Genomic DNA, 10,693 nt, shown 5'->3' on the forward strand with positions numbered 1-10,693 from the left:
AATTATGAGCACAGAGCAATCAGGAAGACCTATGAACAATGGCAGTTTGCAGCCAGCGAGGAACGACGAGAACCTCGGTCAAACCGCGCTGACTGAGGCCCATGGAAACCGCACAGGAGGCAAAACTGGCACTTGGGAAGCCTGGATTGGGAAACGGATCACTGGGAAAAACCCCTCGAGAAGGAAAAGCCCTGAAGCACTCGGTTGCATGGAAGCCAGGAAAACTGTGGGGAAAGCACTAAGGCGAAATGCGAGTCCCACGCTCCAAAACCAGCAGTATATCGAGGGCACCCTTGGGTGGTAAGCGGATTTGAAGAAAAATGAGCAATTCCATTCAGCGCCCGATGCGTGGCAGGCGGATGAGAGAGAAAACCACCGCTCATCGCGTGCTAATGGTCGAGCAAGTCAACCGCTTGAAATGAGCGAATGTCGTAGGATCTGGGGGCTACAAATCTGACGGTGGAGATTGCGCCCGATAGAGGAACCGGATTTGACAAGGGAATTAAGCCATGGCATAGAGAAGTTTGACATCTGATTTAACCGTTGAGTTGGTGGATGACTCATTCCACAGTGTAACCGAAAAATCGAACCGTTGAGGAAGAGTTGGCGCAGTTCGTAAGAGGACGAGTGGCCACTCCCTATGAGCCGTTGATAAAGACGTAGAGGCAGGGAACTCCAAGCGAACAGTAGCAGGCGAACCGAAGGGGCGGAAGAGGAAGTGAGCAGTCATGAGACAGATTGGCTTTTAGCCATGAACAGATAGAGAACAGAAAGATAGAGAGGAGAATGAAGATAGAGAAAGCGAGAGCAAAGAAGAGACAGTAAAGCAAGAAGCAGAAAGACAGAGAGCCGAGCTAACCTGCAGCATAAGGCAACATCGAGTAGACAGAAAGCTTGAGAGGTTCAAGCAATCCCTGAGAGGATCTGTCAGGAATTGAGCACCACATTGGGCTCCTTCCATTAAAGACCAGAGAGGTCAAGACTTGGATAGGAAAAGAGTCTGTGTACTCTAGTGGCTTGGGGAATCCAAGAACCACCCTGCCAAGCATCATTTCTGTTTCAGGAGACTCAAATTGAGCTCCTCATTGTAAATCTCTGCTTTAAAGACACAATAAAAGAAGGCCACCACTGAAAGTTGGACCAGAGATGTAGCCCTGGAGAATAGGGTGAACTCCTTATTAATTGTTGTGTTCTTGCATTTTCTTACTGTATTTCTCTTACTGTTTTCCATTTTCTAGTGTCTGTGTATTTTTCAATCTGATCAATCTGTTGCCTAAAATAACACAAACACACACCATCACATGAGTCTGTAATAACTTCATTCAATAATTATTTAACTGAGATCACTCAAGGGTGATTTTCAAATCAATAAGTACTAAAACCCCCTCATAAACATTCATTCCCCCCTTCAGTTCATTCATTTTCCCTAATAATACTCTTTTCTTAAGGTTAAAATACTTTTACCTAGGAAAAAGTGTTCATTCCCCCACATAAATCATTTTCATATCAAAAACCCACAAAAACACTATATCCTAAGTTTTATGTTATATATCGGAAAAGTATTAAAACATGAAATATCATATACTTAGGGTATTGTGCCCCTTTCCGCTCATTTTATTAATTACTAATTTATTTATTAAATCCCAAACAAAAACTCGTTTCCCATATATATTTAACTCCTGCAATATTAATTAACCCTACCCTAGTTTAATTATATAAACTATGATTTTCTACCCAAACCCACTAACTAATCGATCCATGATTAAGTTAGTCTAAAACCCAATTAAACCCTCCCCTAATGACCCCGACGCCTTAACCCCGCCTTAATCCCTCATTAACTTAAAACTATTGCACTTAATTACCCATCGGGCCCCCCCACTACCCTCCGTGCAACTCCACTGCCCGATCACCGCACGATCGCTCCCCTTCACATCAGATGACCCACATCCATTTTGGATGGGCCCCGACGTCCGAACATTACCCGCCCAAAAAGAGTTGTTTTCTGTTGGGCCCCCGAGGCTACGTGTCGCTCAATGAATGGAATCGGGCAGCCTCCCCCCAATACCACCAAGCGCCCAAAAGCGGTGCAATGGAAACCACTTACCGCCCGCCCGCTACGCACCAAAAAAGCCACTGTTCACCTTGCTACACGACAAACGACCACTGTACCTGCCAAAATTGACTTTTTGTGTATAAAGCCATAAAAGCCCCAAATCATTTGTTTTATCGTTTTTTCAACTGAAAAGCTCCATGCATACACCTGCAAACGTCGAAGTTGTCAACCTACGTCCAATTTCACCCTAAAGATGCCACAGAGCACCCAGTTTGCTCTCCAGCCTACTCAAAACCTTTTCAATCGTTCACAGTTGCCAGCTGACCTGTTCAAAGCTAGTTCTCCCTAATTCCAGGTATTTAAGCCATAATTCATTGGAAAACCTCTCAATTTTAGAACCAGTTACTGAGTTTGTTAGTTAAAGTTAAAAATTAATTAAAGGAACTCAAGTAACTTGAGCTTACACTGTACTCAACCACCTTTTCCCTAAAAAACTGAAAATCACCTCCCCCATTCTCAAATCCACAAGAACTGAGAATGGCTGCCCCAATTGCCATGGATGTGAAACCTACTTCCATTCCCCATCTAGACCTAGACCATCTCCCCCTGGCAGACAAGGATTTCCAGATAAAGGACACCTCTGTCCATGAATCACCTCTCAAACTCTATTGTTGATACAGAGACCAATACCTGAACCATGCTGATAAAATTAGTTTTTGGGAGTCCAATTTGCCCAAGTACCATTTCCCTGAAGTTCACATTTTCCCAGAAATCGTCCATTACTACCATGAAAACTATATCGCAAGCCAAAGAGCAGTGATGTCTCCTAACCAGACTATACTTTTCACCATCACTGTTGAATCAATAAATGAGATGTTGCAACTTCAACCTGGCCAAAACTTGTCTCCTCTCACAATTGGAGATCTATTGGACTTATTTCCCAAGCTTAGCCCTGCAAGATTGGCCCAAATAATCCAAACCTACATTGTAGAAGAGAAGTATACCCCCAAAGAACCTCCTCCATATGTGTATACCATATTTTCCCCATTTGGACAAGACATTGTAGTAATGATATCCAGTGTCCTAGGTTATACCACCAGTGAGTATATAGATGAGATCATCTTGGCTTTCATGTCCATATACACTCCAGGACAGCCTCTTGTTGTTATTTATGATTATGCCAAGTTTATAGCTAATAGGATGCATGACCAGTTCCTTAGGATGAGTAATGATCAAGTCTTCAAGTACTACTCTATTTTATATCATCTATTTTTATACTACCAAGCTGATAAGTTCCTATTTACTCTTCAGAAGCTTGACACAAAAGGTTACCCTAGATCAGTAATTTTCTGGACTCCATTAATCGACAAATATGACTCTCCATATTCATATAGAGACTTCATAGAACTATTTGTGCATCCCATTGTGACAATGTTGATAGGCAGCCCTCCTCCAAGAATCAGTTCAGATATAAGGAGGATTCTGCAACTCTCAAAACAATCTAAAGTGGGGGATTGGTACTTGTACTAAAACCACACTGAGATTAGAATTTATGGTTGTGATCTGGCCCCATATAAACTACCCAAATAACTCCCAATGAGGTTATTTTATTTGGAGTACTATAGGCAGATAATCAACTCAAATGAGGGACACTTTGTCAAAGCCAAAAAGAAGGCCTAGCTCAAGATCAAAGACCAATTAGGTCCCTTTATTTGTAATAGCTGAGAAGCTAGAAAGGAGGCAGATGAAATCCTTCAAAGGTTAAATCTAAAACAGAGCTTCATATGGAGGTATGATCCCTTAGACTTCATCTGCAACAGAAGACAGAAAAACAAGATGGCTCCCTACATTCATCACCGTATCCCTGAAATAGAAAAGTATGCCAACCAACTAGAATGGGTGGAAAACACTTTAGAAGACAGGGATAACACTGAAGTTGTTGTGGAAAACACTTTAATTGATCTAGAGAAATAGCTTGATGAGGGTTCTTTCCTATAGGTGCCAGGAGAATCACAGGTTCAAGAAGAATCACAGGTACAAGAAGAGTCACAAGCACAAGAAGAATCAGAAGCACCAGACCAATCAGATATACCAGAACAATCAGAGAAAATAGACAGGCCAGAGGCCACCATGAGTACCCCCCCAGTCTTACAGACTCCTCTAAATGAGGAGAAAAACCTCAAGAGAAACAGGGAAGGGGCCACTCCTTCAGGAAGAACATCTCAAGCCTATGCAGAGACAAGCCAAGCAAAGAGACAAAGAATGAATCTTGTCTCTGAACAGGAATATACAAAGGAGACAGCTGAGGTTACCAGCACAGAAAGAGATAGGAGAAGGCATGCCACTCCATCTGGAGGCATCCTAGAACCTTCCACATCACACACTCAGATGTTGGAAAGGCAGCAAAGTGTTGAGGTATCCTCTTTCAGAATGCCAACAGACAAAGACCAAGACATCAAAGAGAGATACAAAGAAATAAAAGCTAGGAATGAGAGGCTGAAAGCCCAAACCTATGCACAGTACTTGAAAATGACCCCTACCAATCAGACAAGGCTTATGTCAGCCTATGATGTTAAAGAGGAGAAAATGCAAATGACCTTCATTAAGCCGACCACTCAGCAGCTAAGGGATTTTGAGGTACTGGCAAGGGATATTCATCCCATTGACCAGATTGAGATGCATAAACAAACAGGTGAGATGATTTATTCTACATTGACAGGGAAAGCCATAGCAGCCCACCAACTGCAAAACTCTCTAAATAATATGTCAGCTCAGTTTCAGTTGGAGAAGGCCTCTTCACAAGCCAAAGATACAAGAATCAAGTCCTTAGAGGACTTAGTGATAGGATTGGGACATGATCCCAAGGATGTAAAAGCAACAGAGCAGCTGATCAAAAAGAAGAATGATGACATTGCTGCACTAAAGAAGCAACTCAAAATTCCTCAGTTGCATCACCCTCAAACCATGGAAGTCCTAGAAGCACAAAAAGGACATGAAGAGCTTATGGACCTAGTCCTAAAGCTCAATGATCAGCTTAAAGAAATAGAAAAGGAGTTGGACATTTTTTATTCAGTCCAAGCAAAGTGACCTGGCAACAACTTCCACAATAGCCATCCCTATAGTGACAACAACAGTTCCTTCCACAATGGCAGCATCATTGGCACCAATAGCTCCACCTGCCACAGCACTGCCAATTACTACTAAATCCACTACAGCAGCAGGCACTTCAACTAATAAAACAACTGAACTAGTAAAATCTATGGAGGAAATGTCCATCCAAACTACAGATCTCAAACGATTTATTGACACCTAATTATCAGGATTGGGTGAATAAGTGTAATTGATGTAAATAAATCATAGAAAATATGAAGAATCACTGGGAGATGAAATGAACAGTCTCTCGCTCATGTATATAATAAAGACCAACCTGAATGAATATAACGAATGGTTTTTAAGGAGTTACCTCATGGTCTGACATGGTATCAGAGCCAGCTCCCAAAATTAGCTTTTGTGTAACTCTTGGTGTTAGTTTCCTGCCTATTTTGCAGAACTCACACCCCTACCATGCTCATGAGGCTTGCACCCACATTCCTGAACCCACTGTCACATGCATTTTATATTCCCTCTGAACAGTCGACCCGCTTGGTGGTATCCCATTGAATACTGCTCGGTGGTATCGTCAGAATCGCAGTGGAAACATAGTGGAAACTCATGCATCTGGTGACAGCTGTGGATATGAACGCACACCTTTCGGACCAAAACCTTAATCTGGTGCCCACCGTTGGTCTGGTCACTTTTCTCTGCAAGTTGTGAAAGTTTTGTGCATTCAATCATTTGAAATACTAGTGTGCATTCTGTTGCAACATGTGAATGTGTTGAACACTGCGCTTTTCTTAGCCGCTCTCATATATCTGTGAATACTATCATATGCAATTATAATATGCCCCATTCACCCTGTGCGGCTCCGACACTTCCAGTTTTTACATCTGCTCCCACATTGGTGGTACAACACTGTATATTCACTGCGTTTTTTTAACACAGTTGGCTCTGCAACGTTGAACGCTACCATACACATTTAGCTCTGCAACACCATATGCGCCATACCTCCATGCCATATGCTGCCATACCACAAATTCGATTTTCTCTTGGCATAATGCCCCATACACCCCGGCTGCTCCACAGCGAAAGTGTGGTTGGTCCATACACTCTCCCCCATCCACGCAGTGCATTTTTTTGCCACCATCTGCTCCAGTCTATGCGCGGTTGAATACACCATCCCAGCAGTTGGCTCTCCCAATATGTTGCGTTTGGCTCCCACACTGTACCCACATACCACCATATGATATTATGTGTTCAATGAATCTCGTTCCACTCTCATTTTAATACGGTTGTGTTTTTTAATACATCATTTTTTAATACATGCGTTGGCCTCAACATATTAGAGTTTTCCACCAAAAGTACAATTTTTTTTGTCAGTATATTTCCAGAAGTATTTTTTTTTACAGTACACAGATTCTACAATGCATTCAATCATATCTATTGTGGGATTATTTCTCATTGGCAAGGAGAACTATCCTGAGTGGTCTCGGAAGATACAACACACCCTCATTTTCAATGAGTTGTGGAAAGGAGTGTGTGTTGGAGATGGAGACAAAGAGACAGAATAGCCTACCTCAGACAAAGAGTTCACCATTTGGGAAAATAAGAATAGCAAAGCCTATGCATTAATTGCAACATCTGTAAGTGAAGAGGTGAGTCGCCATATTTCACCATTTTCAACTGCTTTCGAAGCCTTACAAAAGCTGAAAGAACTCTATGACTCACATTCTGCACTTGAAGTTGTTCAACTCATGATTAAACTCTTCACTCTTGAATTACAAAATAATGATCCTCTTTCTCTTACATCCGAAGTAAAATCTATAATGCATGATATGAAAGCCACTAAGGATGAATTAGATATTCCTCTTATCGCTTTTCTCAAGGCACTTTATCCTACTTACTCCAATTATCTTGAGTCATTGCAAGCAAATGGAAATCTCAAAGATATTACCTTTGACTCTCCTGTGAAAAAATTTGTTGAAAGAGAGAAAGCTTTTGGAAAGAAGACAACCCTTGAATCTTTTGAAGAGGTTGTGTGCCTTGCTTATAAAGAAAAGAATCTTGCCCAAGATTCTTCCAAAGGAAGAGGTGGTCGAAGAGGAAGAGGAAGATATTTCAAAGGTAGGGGGGGCAGATACTCTCAAGGAGAAAAGTCAAATTTGCACTGCATACGCTGCAAAATTAATGGATCACATGATGCCTCTACATGCAAGTTACCTTGGGACAAAATTGAGCAACAAAGAAACCAACAGAAAGGTAAAACTAATGACACAGACAAAGGTAAATCACCTGAATCCGCTCATTATGTTGTGGCACAATGTAATATTGAAGTAAATGAAGACTTATTTAATGCTTCACTTGCTTTTTGGAAAAATGATTGGTTGCTTGATTGAGGAGCAACCTGCCACATGACTCAAAGAAAAGATTTTTTTGAAGAATTTACTGACAATGTTGATGGAGTAGTATACTTTTCAGACCAATCAAAACTCAAGCCATCAGGGCTTGGCACAATCAAGCTTAAATTGCCTGGTCTTCCAGACTTCCTTTTGCATCATGTTATATATCTCCCACAGCTGAAGAGAAACTTGTTGTCCTTGGTCCACATCTGCCAGCAAGGTCACTCCATTCATATGTTTGATGGCAAGCTTGAGGTGAGAAAAGCATCTGACCACTCACTTGTCATGAGGGGGGTAGAAGAAGAAAGGCTTCACAAGCTGCAGGGTACCTCTGCTCGTGCACAAAATTTCTCATACAATTCTCATTATGAAGGAGGTACAGTTCCATCAAGTTTATTATGGCATGCTAGATTTGGACATTTGAACTATGACAGCCTCTGCTTGTTGAAGAAAAATGGTGTTATTGGTTTGCCTACAATTCCTAGGAAACTTAAGCAATGTGATGCTTGTATTCTAGGAAATCATAGCAAACAGTGTTTTCATGATTCACATTCAAGAGCACATAGAAAAATTGAACTCATTCATTCATATTTATGTGGTCCAATGCTTGTTCCTTCTGCAAATGGAAATAAATATATGATGACATTTATTGATGAGTGCACCAGAATGTGTTGGGTTTATTTATTGAATAACAAATCTGATGCTTTTCAAACATTCAAGAACTTTCATACATGGATTGAAAATGATGCACAATCTCATATTGGTTCTATTCGCACTGATAATGGAAAAGAATACACTTCAAATGAATTTGAAAACTATCTTCGCCAACATGGGATCAAACATCAAAAAACTGTGCCTTATAATCCCAATAGAACGGTGTAGCTGAAAGAATGAATAGGACAATCTTAAATATGGTGCGCTCCATGATGTTTTTCAAAAATGTAAAATTGATATTTTGGGCTGATGCAGTTCTTTGTGTTGTATATATAAAGAATAGGTATCCATCTAATGCTATCAAAAACAAGACTCCCTATGAAATGTGGTACGGGCACGTTCCTTCAGTAAAGCATCTCAGGGTCTTTGGTTCCCCCTGTTATGTCTTAATACCAAAGGTACATAGAAACAAACTTGGTGTAAGAAGTCGTAAGTGTATCTTCCTGGGGTTTTCAAACACTTCCAAAGCATACTGTCTCTATGATGAAGTCAATAAAAAGTTTGTTGTATCTAGAGATGTAATCTTTCTTGAATCATCCAAAACTGACAATGTTGTTGAGTGGCAACTTGATCGCTTGGATAGATTCACAAATGCAAAATCATTTCAAGAATTTGATAATCAGATTCCACATCTTGAAGGGGGGATTCCTATACTAGATCAACCTGTGGAATATTCTTCTGAAGCACTCTCTTCCCCGCATGAAACTCCAACAACGGATGATACTTTAAGTGATGTGATTGATAGAATTGGGAGACTCAATCTTGATTCAGTCCCAACTCAATCAACGGAGCAGCCTGGACCATCTGAGAAAGGTCCCCCAAAGTGGCTGACAAAGACACTTGAAAGTGTTCATCCTGATGAGGTTGGAAAGACAGGAACTAGAAATTCAAACCGACAAAATGGAGGTGATGTAGATGACTCTGATTCACCTGTTGATATGGATGTTTCTTATGATTGTGAATTGAATTTGTCTACAGATTTTGAACCAACTTCCTTCAAAGAAGCTGCTTCTCATGATGAATGGAAAGAAGCGATGCAAAAGGAGTATGATTCCCTCATAAAGAATGGCACTTGGAAGCTGGTTGATCCTCCATTAGGAACCAAACCAATTGGCTACAAGTGGGTCTACAAGAACAAGTATAAAGTTGATGGCTCACTTGACAAGCACAAAGCCAGGCTTGTGGCAAAAGGTTTTGCACATAAGGAAGGGGTCGATTATGAGGAGACTTTTGCCCCCACAGCAAAATGGGCTACCATCCGGACACTCTTTGCCCTAGCAGCTCAGAACAGTTGGAAAGTCCATCAAATGGATGTAAAAACTGCTTTCTTGAATGAAGATCTAAAAGAGAATGTTTTTATGTCCCGGCCTGAAGGATTTGTTGTGAAAAGACATGAACATAAAGTATGCAAACTTGTGAAATCCTTGTGTGACCTCAAACAAGCACCGCGAGCCTGGTATGAAAAACTAACTGAGCATATTCTGAAACTCAATTTCAAACATTATGATCTTGATGATGCAACTTTGTTTGTCAAGAATGTTGGTAAAACAGTTGTATATCTTGTGGTATATGTAGATGTTCTTTTGATGACAGGGAACAATGAGAGCTACATTGCATCCATAAAGAAGGAATTGAGGAAAGGTTTTGAAATGACTGCTTTGGGCTATGTTCATTACTATCTTGGCATTGAAGTAACTCAACATCTGAAGTTCATATTCCTTTCTCAAAAGAAGTACATTAGAGATATGTTGAATAGGTTTGGCATGACAGAATGCAATCCTCTTACTACTCCAATGGAACAAAACTTAAAGCTCACATCCATTGAAGGAAAAGAATTTGAGGATGCAACAAAGTATAGATAGCTTGTAGGAAGTCTCAACTACCTAACTACTACCAGACCAGACATTTTGTTTGTTGTTGGAATCCTCTCCATGTTTATGCAAAAGCCTTGTGAGGGACATTGGTCTGCTACAAAAAGAGTTCTAAGGTACTTAAAGGGAACTCAAGACTTTGGAATCAAGTATACACAGGTGGATGACTTCAGCTTGATTGGATACTCTGATTCAGACTTCAATGGAGACAAAGAAACTAGGGTATCTATTTCAGGTTATTCTATGAGTCTTGGATCAAGAGCTGTCTCCTGGAGATCACGCAAATAATCAGTTCCAACAGATTCCACAACAGAGGCAGAATATGTGGTAGCAGCTGAGGCAACAAAAGAAATTGTGTGGCTCGGGAAAATTCTTGAAGATTTGCAGGTAAAACAAGTACAATCAACTCCACTCATGATTGACAATACCTCGGTAATAAAGTTGGCCAAGAACCCAAAGTTCCATGATCGAATGAAGCACATTAATACTAAATATCATCTGATTCGAAATCATGTTGAGACCAAAACAATCCATCTCCGCCATTGTTCCACTAATGAGCA

This window comes from Pinus tabuliformis, chromosome X (assembly GCF_031772625.1).
Source record: "Pinus tabuliformis cultivar Carrire ecotype Pingquan chromosome X, CPIR1, whole genome shotgun sequence".
Lineage (NCBI taxonomy): Eukaryota > Viridiplantae > Streptophyta > Pinopsida > Pinales > Pinaceae > Pinus > Pinus tabuliformis.